The sequence below is a fragment of the Hyperolius riggenbachi genome, chromosome 1 (genome assembly GCF_040937935.1).
Source record: "Hyperolius riggenbachi isolate aHypRig1 chromosome 1, aHypRig1.pri, whole genome shotgun sequence".
NCBI classification, from domain to species: domain Eukaryota; kingdom Metazoa; phylum Chordata; class Amphibia; order Anura; family Hyperoliidae; genus Hyperolius; species Hyperolius riggenbachi.
In genome coordinates, this window is record NC_090646.1 from 576,752,426 (window position 1) to 576,765,092 (window position 12,667).

General features: G+C 45.3%; 1 long non-coding RNA gene across 1 annotated transcript in view; it reads right to left on the bottom strand.

Moving 5' to 3' along the window:
• The window catches only part of LOC137557781 (uncharacterized), a 24,851-nt gene extending 13,258 nt beyond the window's left edge, over positions 1–11,593 (bottom strand). Inside the window, exons 1-2 of the long non-coding RNA XR_011029621.1 lie at positions 11,520–11,593; positions 5,638–5,735 (exon numbers count right to left, since the gene is read on the bottom strand). This is a non-coding gene — a long non-coding RNA (uncharacterized lncRNA). The remainder of the gene's footprint in view (positions 1–5,637; positions 5,736–11,519) is intronic.
• Between the last annotated feature and the right edge of the window lie 1,074 nt (positions 11,594–12,667).

The following is a 12,667-nucleotide window of genomic DNA, read 5'->3' on the forward strand; positions in this document are numbered from 1 at the left end:
ACAGCGGAGGGCCTGATTCCACAGGTCCACCTTCTGTTGACCTCCCAGACCCCAACATTTTTATTTTATTTCTACTATCTTTTGCCAAACGGATCCGGATCGCATCCTGATGAACACCTGATGCAACCTGACCGGATCCGGATCGGATCCGGATCAGAACCGTACGGTTCCGATCCGGATCCGGTCCGGATCCAGTCAGGTCATCCGGTCCGTTTGGCAGAGAACCGCAAGTGTGAACGGGGCCTTACCATTGTCATCTCCTTGGAAACTAGCAACCCCCCCCCCCCACCCCCATTACTGCTGCAAGGTACTCCCGCTTGTGGGCCATATACTGCTGCTCACCTGCGGGCCACATAAAATGGTACTGTAGGCCGGATTTGGCCTGCAAGCCATGTGTTTGAAATTGACAAATGTGCTCTATAGTATCCCTCGCCTTCCCTCGCCTTCCCTTGTCTTCAGTAAGCATGGTGGCATAGTGTATAGTACCCTCGTCTTGCAGTGCTGAGTCCCTGGTTTGAATCCCGGCCAGGGCACTATCTGCACGGTGTTTGTTATAGTATGGTGGTTATAGTGCTTCAGGCAAAAACTATTTCATTGTAGTGTGTGATCAGTATCTTGACCCTTACATGTGTTTTACCATTCAATCTTTTCTCACATAAACAGCTACAAATAAAACATCAAAACACGACCGCCTTTGCATGGAAATAGCAGAATTTCACAACGCTCTACTCAGAAATGGAAAAAAGATGTATTTCAGATGTCTCACTTTATAGTGAGGAAGATATTGTCAAAAGAAGACACTGAACACTGAACATGATTTATATGCAGTGAATTATCTGCAGATCAACACCTGTGACATGTATACGTCTAATAAATCCTGTATATGTAAAACAAAGCATGTAAATTCCCTTACTCCCTGAATTACGTAGGCTGTCAAATGCTGACAACTGGCAGTAAAGAAAATAATCCTTCTTTACTGTTGAACGTTGATTTCTTGCAGCTACTTCTGCAAACAATATATATCATTTGTACATCCCTGCAGAATACATTTTTGTTAAAGTTTTGCTTTTGGGCTGGAAATAAAATGTGGAATATTCATTGAGGTCCACACTTAAAAATCAACAAAAATATTCAAAGTATAGTGTGAGGATCCGTGTGGCTGCCTGCGCAGGCAGGCAACTTTTTGATCACTGTTCAGGTCTGCATTCTGCAGGTCTCTGGAAGAGAGACCTTTTGTCAGTTGTACAGCTTGCTGCTGAGGAATTTGCATATGTTTGTCATGCAGATTGCCTAGCCACATCCCTTGTGGGCTTGCTTTATAAAGAGCTATGTTTCCCACAGTAAGTTGCTGGTCATAAGGATTCTTCCTGTGAAACACTCTGGAGAGTGTCAGCCTTGCTCATTGTTTGAATAGTAGCTTAGAGTAATTGCTGGGACTGTACTCGGCAGGTTCCCTAGTGCAGTTAGGATTGCATATCTGTTTTGTTTGTCTGTTGCGATTGTCCTGTCCCTGCGGTGGTCGACAGGAAGTCGTTATGATCTTTGTTCTTGGAGTATAGCTGGAGTAGCGGTTGCTACCAGCTATCTCCTCTATCTGTCTTGCCTGGATCGCACTCGCCTAGCGCTAGTGCTGTGGATCCGTCTAATCTCCATCTCTCTGTCTCCCTGGATCGCACTGGCCTCTTTTCGCTAGTGCCGTGGATCCTATCTCTCGCTTGTCCCTGTTTTCATGTGTCTGTCTTGTCAGCTACGAACGCTTGCTGGAGGCTCGGTGAGGTAACCGTTAAGCAAGCGCTCACGTCCTCTGTTTCATGTTTGTCTGTCTGTGGTTAGTTAGGCGTGCTTGTCTCTATTGTGCTTATCACGTGGAGACCGCGCATGAACGCGTGCACTGTTGCGAATGAGTGCGGTGTTCGCGTTCAGTTAGCGTTTGTTATTTTCCTTATTTCCTCATTGTATGATTTGCTGTGCCTTTGCTACTCTCGTGCTCCGCCTTGCTGTAGCTAGAGGTGAGCGTAATGACTTAATTATGATTTCGTAATTAGTGTAAGTAAGATTATGGCCGTAAGTACATAATCGTAATGAAGAAGGATTTCACGAAATTCCGCGTAAGCGTAATTTTCACATTATTTTCGCATTACAGTGGGTAACGCGAAATTACGTTTGCCTTGCATGCAACCGTTTGTAAGCGTAGTTACATAACGTAATTTCGCAATAGTTCATATTAAACTATAGAAACATTCTTGTCAATACACCCTTGAACTGCGCATGCTTAGTTTTTACATTATTTAACGCGAAAAAACGTTCATATGCGAAAATTTGTTAGCGTTCGTCTGACTACCGCTGATTCGCTTCTAATTGGCTAATGCGAACAAAAACAACAGGAAGTTGAGCATTCTCATAGGGGAAGAGGCTGCCTGCACGAAATTCGTGAAATTACGAAGAAATGCGAAATTACGTTATGGTTTAACGCGAAATTACGTTATGAAGGAAACGCGAAATTACGCGTTGAAAATTACGCTTACGGTATTATCAATTACGATTTTAATGGCAATTACGCTACCATAATTTCACGCCGTAATAGCAAATTTCGCATGCGTAATTATAGTAACGCGAAATTTCGAAAATTTCGGCTCAACCCCAGCTGTAGCCTTGTGTCACGTCTGGCGATCGCACCTCTCTCGATCGCGTTCCTACTTCATATCTGCTGTGGTGTGTGCACCGTCGCGGGTTGGCGACTAGTTTGGTGCACACACATACAATCTGTCTCTGTGCTCATTCTCAATCACCTCTCTTGCGATTGCGTTTCTTCCCTTCGTACAATTCCTGTCTGGCGTGTGTGGTAGGGCAGAGGAGCTGTTCCTCTGCACTCCACAGCTCCACCTGCCGACAGGAATTTCCCTCTACAGGTGCATTGCACCTTCTGCTGGGTTCCCGCAAATGATACGCTTGTGGAGGATTTCCGCAGTGTCAGCGCACACCCTGTGCGTTGATCACGGAGAGAATTCCACAATCGTTACATATAGGAGTGCATCAGGCAGAATTTATACCTTTACTGCACCTAGGCCAAGTATCTTGTGGCTCCCCTTCTACAGTGGGATGTGAAAGTTGTTAAAACCTTGTTGAAACCTTGTTAATCGTCATGATTTTCTTGTATAAATCGTTGGTTGTTACAATAAAAAAATGTCAGTTAAATATATCAACTTGAGAAAGTGTGCAATAATTGTTTAAACAAAATAAGGCAGCGGAAATCCTAAGCTGCTCTACCCAGCGCTACATAAATAGTTACCTAAGGGACTGAACTTTTTTAATCTGTATGTCAAGAGGGTATATTACTGTTATTGTTTTAAATTATGAACTTATGCAAAACTGAAAAAAATGTGACTTTATTTCCAAATAAAATATTGGCGCCATACATACTAGGGAAACATTTTAAATGTTGCAATAACTGGGACAAATGGGCAAATAAAATGTGTGGGTTTTATCCACAGTAGAACATTTTATTTTAAAACTATAATAGCCAAAAACTGAAAAATAATATTTTTTTCAATTTATTTTCTTATTATTCCCATTAAAATGCAGTTAGAATAAAATAATATACAGAGAGTTTAACCCCCTTGCCGTTCCAATTCTGACGGCAAGGGGGCAGCGCAGCACTTTTTTTTTTATTTATTTTTTTAAATCATGTAGCGAGCCCAGGGCTCGCTACATGATAGCCGCTGACAAGCGGCATCCCCCTACCCATTCTGATAGCCTCCGGCGATCAGAGTAAGCAGGAAATCCCGTTCAGAACGGGATTTCCTGCTGGGCTTCCCCGGTCGCCATGGCGACCGGGCGGGGTGACGTCACCGACGTCATGGATGTCGGGACGTCAGAGGGAATCCTGATCCACCTCTCAGCGCTGACTGACACTGATTGGGCAGGCTGCGCAAGGGGTCTGGAGGGGGGGGCGCAGCACGGCGGGTAGCGGCGAATTGGCGGCGAGCGGAAAATGCACGTAGCTAGTAAAGTGCTAGCTGCGGGCAGTAAAAAAAAAAAAATTCAAAATCGGCCCAGCGGGGCCGGAGAAATCCTTCTGCGCAGGTTACGCCGAGCTGAGCTCGGGATAACCGGCAGGAAGGTTAAAGTATACATCCAAAGTCAAATCAAAATCAAAATCCACTTACATGGGGCTTCGTCCAGGCCCTGGCAGCCGTCCGGGGCCCTCGCCGCAGCTCCTCTCACTGCCGTGTCCTCCGATGAAGAAGCCAACCTCGCCAGGTCGGCTTCCGGGTCAGCTTCATGTGCGCTCCACGGCGTCATCGGGTCTCTACTACTCAGGCGCGGTAGTTCTGTGTCTGCACAGTAGAGACCTGATGACGTCAGCTACACCACGTGGAGCACACATGAAGCCGACCTGGAAGCCAACCTGGTGAGGTCAGCTTCTTCAGCAGAGGACACCGGCAGTGAGACGAGCTGTGGCGAGGGCACCGGACAGCTGCCAGGGGCTGGATGAAGCCCCAGGGAAGTGGATTTTTACTTTTATTTGACCTTGGACCTCTTCTTTAATATGTGCATCGAACACCAAGTTAAAACCTGACAAATCTGGCTTTGCAAATTTGGCCTAATTGGCTTATCATGAGGCATTGCTCATGCAAATATGCATTTGCTTTCTCATGCCAAATAGTGCAGGGTCTAAAACCGATACCACAAAGCGGTTGCTGTGTGGGGATTAGTTCATGCTGCATTAGCACTATTCAGGAGGCTTCCCAATGCCCCCATACAACCTGGGAGCCACGGGGTTCCAAGCCCTCTCACTGCTTGCTGGGAAGAGCCGTCCGCACCTACCTCCCAATATTTGAAAAAACAGGCACTTACCTTTACGCCCATAAGCACGACTTGGGAGCAAACACATGAGAAAGGAGTGAAGCATGGGCCAACCCAAACTTTGGCTCAGGGCTGGCTTTCACGCAACACTCAAAGGGGGGGAAAAGGAGAGGGGGGGGGGATCCAGCTTTGAGCTCCAAAGCTTGGGGTGGCCCATGCTTCACTCCTTTCTCATGTGTTGCTCCTAAGTCATGCTCATGTAGCAGAACGCAATGGACGTAAGGTTAAGTGCCTGTATTTAAATTTTGGGAGGTGGGTGCGAGCGGCTCTTCCTGGCGCTGGCCACACTTGGAGGGGTCGCCTGCACCTCCCAGCCTCCCCATCCGGGATGCTGCTGTGTGGTTTCCGAGCAGTAAGAGGGCTTGGAACCCTGCGGCTTCCCGGTTGTATGGGGGCATTGGGGAGCCTCCTCATGGTGCTCCTGGATAGTGCTAATGTAGCATGAACTAATTGACTTCCCCTCTAAATTGGTCCTAGACTATGATACATAGTGCCTGCACAGTGCGGCCAATCTCATAAACTGAGGGGGGGCCATGGCTAAAAGCAATCTTTGACATTAAAGTTAAAGATTGTTTAGTGGGTCCCAGCATAGCGCAGGAGGGCCATATAAATAAATAAGGAAGCCCCAGGTAAGCATGGAACCTGAGCCGCTTCTCGTCTCAGGTTCCCTTTAAGGCTGGGCTCACACTGACATGTTGTATGGCGTTACGTCAAATTCTTATCATTTGTATTCTGTTAGTTATGCATGAACTTGTCCACTAATGATCTCACCATTTGTCCTTCAAACCAAGTGGCCAAATGAGCTGCTGAATGATCAGATTTCACATTTCTCTGTTGGTCTAAAGTCTTGTTGCTCTCTCAGAAACGCCCTGAAAAAAAAAGTTTTGTTTACTCACACTGTTCATCACTTGCACATTCTTATTACCAGTATCCTTTTTTTTGTAGCTAGCAGAACACACACCCAGCAAGAAAGCCTTTTACTTTTTCATGTATTTCATCACATTTGTTTTTATGGCAACCGGCCCCATTTCCGTATACTGGTACAGGCCAAGCAATCTGTGCTCAGCAAAACTTACTTTGCATCATACTTGGCAAGATATCCTTTCATGTTTTTTCTGGTTCCTTAGGAAACATTCCCTGAACTGTACACAGAATGATACCATGTCATATCTATAAAAAAAAACTCACAATACTGCCTTAGAGTAGACACTGCAACATTTTTTTCACATATTTATGTAGTGCATGTTATGCGGAACTTTAAAGAGATCATTAAACAATTCATACATCTTTGTAGTCAGTGAAGGGGCTCACAGTCTAGAGCAGCCTTGAGTGGTTTCAGGGGCCTAACTATAAGGGTGCAGCCCCTGCGATAGCAGCGGGGGCCAGAGCTGTGGGGGGCCCCAACTACTAACCATCCCTTCCTCTGATACAGAGTAATATCCTTCAGATCAGGTGTTTTGTGGCTGCACTTGTTATGGGTGTGAAAATAATGAAGGCAACACTTGTTTTATGACCCTTGTGAGATGTGCTCCACGTCTAAGAAGGGCACCTAGGGGAGACAAGGGGAGGGGTGTGAACATTGGGGGAGGGGGCATTAAAGTTTCGCTGGGGGGCCCATTTGATTGTAGTTATGCCACTGAGTGGTTTATAGGAAAAACTAACTAACCATCATTAATTTACAATCTCTAGTCAAGGCAGTGGCCAGGGTGCGATTTTAGCCTGCAAGATGAGGATGATCATCTCTAACCAAGACATTTAAGAGAGAAAAAAAAAACCTCCATTCAGACATTTAGCATTAGATAGTATGCGTGGAAGTTCCAGAGCCTGTTAGTTTTTTTTACTATGAATGTTAGCATTAATACAAAATGTGGGGTGAATTCCAACATTTTACAAATTACAAATTGGAGGTGAGCATAAATCTGGCAATCTGGGTTGAAACAGGTGAATTTGGCAACTGTGTAATACAATAAATTGCAGTTATACAATGCTGGAATTGCGAGTTAGGACTTTCAGGTCATACTAGCAGAGCAGATAGTGCTACGGCTAGTATATTGGGTACATAGGGCACTGGGGGTTAGTGTTAGGCATTAGGAGGGGGATGGTGTTAGACATGGGGAGTTAGTGTTAGGCATTAGCAGGGGGGGGGGGGGGGTTAGTGTTAGGCATTAGGATGAGGCTAGTGTTAGGCATTAGGAGGGGGTTAGTGTTAGGCATTAAGAGGGAGGTTAGTGTTAGGCATTAGGGCGGTGGATACTGTTATACATGGGGGGGGGGGGGTTAGTGTAGGCATTAGGAAGGGATTAGTGTTTGACAATGGGGGGGGGGTTAGTGTTAGGCATGGGGGGTTAGTGTTAGACATTAGGAGGAGGGTTAGTGTGAGGCATTAAGAGGGAGGTTAGTGTTAGGCATTAGGACGTCGGATACTGTTAGACATGGGGGGGGGGGGGGTGTTAGTGTAGGCATTTGGAAGGGGTTAGTGTTTGACATTGGGGGGGGGTGTTAGTGTTAGGCATGGGGGGTTAGTGTTAGACATTAGCAGGGGGTTAGTGTTAGACATTAAGAGGAGGGTTAGTGTTAGACATTAGAAGGAGGCTAGTGTTAGGCATTAGGAAGGAGTTAATGTTAAGCATTTGGAGGAGGTTTGTGTAAGCCATTAGGAGGAAAGGTTAGTTAGAGAATCAGAGACCGGGTATAATATTATATTACCGACATTTTAACTATTAGTATAAAAATGGTGCCCAATTTAACAGATGCCACGTATGTTCAGACATTAGTTTTGCTACAAGAACAGAAAACTTAAGGAAAAAATGCATTGATATTTACTATATGTATATCACATCATTGCCGTTAGACTCTAACATTTATTACACTGTATGTATTACATCTGATTATCTTCTACAATAGGTATTTCCTTTTTATATACTATCTTTGAGACATCGGGTCTCGCTCTATGCTGTCATCCTCTGGCTCCTGATCACATGACATGTTTTAGAAGCCAGAGGATGGAGCATACAGCGTGCAGCTGCCAGAAGGAAAAGGAGACCCGACACAGTGGGAGCAGGTCAATATTTCAGCACTCCCTGGATTACACTGCAAGGTGAAAGGAAGGAGAAGCAGGCCTCCATAGCCCATGTCCTCCCTCTCCCCTACACTCGCTGTCATAGAGGCCGCATGGGCTAATGTTATGCCTGTGCATAATTGGTAAAAGGAAACAAACTTTCTGTGTGCCGCCACTTTAATGTCTAAATGGAAGCACAGGCTTTTCAGCAACAATTCCACAGAGGATAATCTTAATAAAAATCATCACAGGCCAGTTATGACGCTTAATGTTCTTGTTTTGTTATGCAATGGAAATAAAATATTAATTGCAATTACTTTGTAACCACTTAAAAAAACATCTTAATTAGATGTGAAATGTATCTGGCGTAGTTTATTTTTTTCATTTTTGTTATTGCTTGGAAAAAGATCAGAAGTGACGAGGAAAATGTAAGAAGAAATCATGAAAAAAAATACATAGCACCACATACAGTATAATTCCCAAATGCAACAAAGAACCAACAATTAAGCAACCCCATCCACTCCCATAATCACCATAAAAACAGGCAAACAAAAGCAACAAGTTAAAACATGTCTATGGCTATAAGTCACAACAAACTGCTTGAAAGTGGACCCTGTGCAATCTAAAGGTGTATATGTACGCACACTATTAGTGTTGCTTGTCAAGATCGAGCTCCATCCTGTGGATGACCAAGGATGACCAAGAATGCCTCTGGCAGTTTCACGACAATTTCCTCAAACTCTGAGTGGTTCCATGTATTTTCTGCAAAGCTAATTCACGAATCCCATTAAAGTCAATGGGCCAACTGTAAAGGTTACTAGCAAAGCCCCTATGGATGTTATGCTAGGCATACATGAGTCGACGCGGCGGCTCGATTAGCCGCTGGATCGACACCCTGTGCGTCCCCGCTCGTCCCCGTCGCCATCCGGATTGATTCCCGCTCACCCCCGCGGGCGCTCCTTATCTTCCGCTCGATTCCCCGCTATTGTCCGCCCACGGGGATCGAGAGGGGAATATATCCGGCGGGTCATCGGACCTGTCGGATATTATCAATCGAGCCATCAGCGGCTCGATTGATAAGGGAAAAACGACCCGTCTATGCCCAGCATTAGAACCGCAACATTTGCTCAGTATGTGTAGGAGAACAGCAGAAACTGTAGAAACAATATAAAACAATTGCAGTTAACGTGACAGCGTGCAGAAGGCAGCAGAAACAAAACCCATGGAAGTGGTACCTAAGATTGAGAGATGATGGTGCTACATTTCAGCTCATCCCACACTAGCAGCATCTTCTGCCATAAAATAGCAGCAGACTGCATTGCTAGCTGGCATCATGAACTGAATAACACCTGGAATGACATTAGGTCCAAGGATGGAGGAGACAGGTGGAGTGTGGATCAGTGAGAGCAGTGTGGCCTCTGGTCAGCAATCACCAGGGAGACCGCATTGCTAGCTGGCAGCATGAGCTGAATAACACCTGGAATGACTTTAGGTCCAAGGATGGAGGAGACAGGTGGAGTGTGGATCAGTTCGATCAGTGTGGTCTCTGGTCAGCTATCACCAGGGAGACTTCATTGCTAGCTTGCAAAGCATAAGTTGGGTGGTGTGCATCAGCAATGTCCCACAGAATTGTAAATCATAGTTCTATCAATAGTAGAGTACTGATACTGAGAGATGACAGCAGCAGGAGGAGGAGGCGGTGGGCTCTGAGAGGGAGCATGGACCACATTGCTAGCTGACAGCATGAGCTGGGTGGAGTGCCAGGCATGTTGCTAGGGGGTTAGATCTGTTTCCATGGAGCCCCAAATGTATTTGTTCAGGGTGCCCAAGTGCCTCAAGCGTTTTAGGGGAGACGCTGGCATGGCTGTACTTTAGAACCCTTACCAATTTCCACAAAGAGTTACATTATAAGTAAAAACATAACCACAAATAAAGTCCTTTAATATTCTTAATTAACCATAAATAATAACCTTTGGTTAATCCCATGCTAATCCTCTCATTATTTTGACTGAAGATCCCCGACGAGCAACAAAGAGTGGCTGCACACATCGCCAGCCACTGGCAGGGCTGGTTTTAAGCCAAGGCCACCTAGGCCATGGCCTAGGGCACCACTGGAGGAAGAGCACCAAAGCAGCAGGTTAAACAGGTGCAGCATTTGCAAGCTTGCAAATGCAGCAATGCAGGGAGATCAGGCGAGTGCCTAACCACGGTACTCTGATGCTAGCGGCCTGACATCCACTTTGCTCTCTGTGCATGTTTGCATTGTGGCCGGCAGCTATGGACTTGGGCATCAATGGAGACGGAAAGGAAAAGGAAGCTTCTGCACTGGAATCGAGCAGAGAAATGAGTGACTCAGATGGCTGCTGCTGTGTGAAGGCGAGCTGGCTACCTATACTGAAAGGTGGTGGGGTGGGAAAAGGAGGGATTAAGGGAGTCATCTGGCTACCTATACTGGAGGGAAAGGGGGGGGAGTCATCTGGCTACATATACTAGAGGGAAGGGGGAGGAGTCATCTGGCTACCTATACTGGGGGGGGGGGCATCAGGCTACCTTTACTAGAGCGAAGGGTTAAGGGGTCATCTCACTACCTATACTGAAGGGGGGCGGCTGGTGGCAGTGGCCTAGGGTGGTAAAGAGTACAAATCTGGCCCTGGCCACTGGTACTTGCTACACTCAGTATAGTGGAAGTATGGTTAGGTTTAGCTATAGTAAAATGTTATGATCTTTCTTTACACTTTAATAGTAGAATATCGGTTTATTTCCTGGGAGCCATTTTTCAAGGCACCATTTTATTATGTATGTCTCTATTTATCCACTGACTATCCATTAAATGCTGCTATTCCTATTCAGCATGACAACTAAAAATAAAACCTTACTAGACCTGCCTTTACGTACCTAGAGACTGCTAAATCATGACTTGCTGCTTTGGCTGTGAAAATTCAATTGGGCAATCACATTCACAGGAGTTAAAGTGACAATGACAATGCTCCTACATGCAATTCCATGGCAGAATTAAAGTGAACCTCCAGACTAAAAATCGACTCAGCAGCACTGGAAAGGCTTGGTGTTTCTTTAACAGTTTCACAGCATCAGAACTTTGTTTCTCTTATGCAAGCCTCATTTTTAGATGCACAGAAGAAAACTGCCCGGGCATTTCCCCCTAATGCTGTGCAAAGCATGATGGGATTTCTGATGTTGTTGCTCCCGTTCTGTTGTTTTGGTGCAAATTTTTTTTTCTTACATTTTGAATTTGACATTTGAAGCCTAGCGTGTGCAGCTGGGAGGGGTAATCAGGACACAGGACAGTTGGAACTGTGTCTCCTGCTCCCTGTCACCTCCTTTCAACCAAAAAGATGGCTGCCATCATGACATAGATGGCAGCCCCCATGTATCACAAACATTTGCCTGTTCTTTTAAAACAGGGCGAGTAAGAGATTATATTACCTATCTATTCTAATTACGGTACCATAACTAATGTAACTTAATGACAGTATGTTTGTTTAGGCTGAAGTTCCCCTTTAAAGAGAACCTGTACTGAGTAAAAATATTTAAAATAAACACATGAGATAACTTCAAATGAACATTACATAGTTACCTTGCCATCAGTTCCTCTCAGAAGCTCACCATTTTCTTCTGGCAATAATCCCTTCCAGTTCTGACAATATTTTGTCAGACCTGAAATATATCAGTTGCTGTTAGTAAAGTATCAGTTGCTGTCAGTTATAGCTGAGAGGAAAACTGCTATACCAGGTAATGTCCAAGTTTCCCTATGGCTCAAGTGGGTGATATTACAGTTTAACTGTGTGCTGACCAGAAAGCTGTTATGGGTAATGGCCTTTTTCAAAATGGAGGACGGAAAATTCCCATGATCACAGTGGACAAACGGGACGCGGGACAGGAGAAAGACACTGAGGAGTAGACTACATGGAAGGTAAGTATGACTTGTGTATGCTTATTTTGACTTTTAATCTTCAGTTCAGGTTTTCTTTAAAGACATATCCTATATACCAAACAAGGGATGTAATTATGCACGGACGCACTTGTGCACACACACCACAATCCTGCTGCCACGCAAAGACTGCAAGCGCGCACATCAAAGTGTGGGTGTACACACCATAACTGCCATAGAGCACACTGACTAAGCTGGCGCTCACAAGGCAAACGGTGCCACACGGACGTCAACCTGTGAGATACAAACTTCTGGCAATGGTGGCGGGTAGACATTGTGACATTTTACTAACCATTGGTGTGCATTAGGAATAACTGTGTCACAAATGAGAGCATTGCTTCTCAGAAAGGCTGACCAACTTCAGCTGCTGGATGATTACAGAAAGCAGCTGCAGTCTGGGAGTGGGTTTCTTCTAGATCTCGTTGCTGTGGGGGGCGACAACTACTAACCTTCCCTTCCTCCGATACAGGGTACTATCCTTCAGATCAGGTGTTTTTGTGGCTACACTTGTTATGGCTGTGTAGATCATGACTGCCACAATTGTTTTATTACCCTTGTGAGATGGGCCCCCAGGCGGTGAAGGGCACCAAGGGGAGGCAAGAGAAGGGGTGTGAACACTGGGGGGGGGTCATCAAAGTTTCACTGGGGAGCCCCATGAATTGTAGTTACACCACTGGCGTAACACAAAGCTGCTTGTGTGACATGGGCCATAGTCTGTTGTGATGGGAAGATCACCAGATTCCTATTCATACATTTTATTTTAAAGAAACGAGGGTGACTGGTGCTCTTTGAGA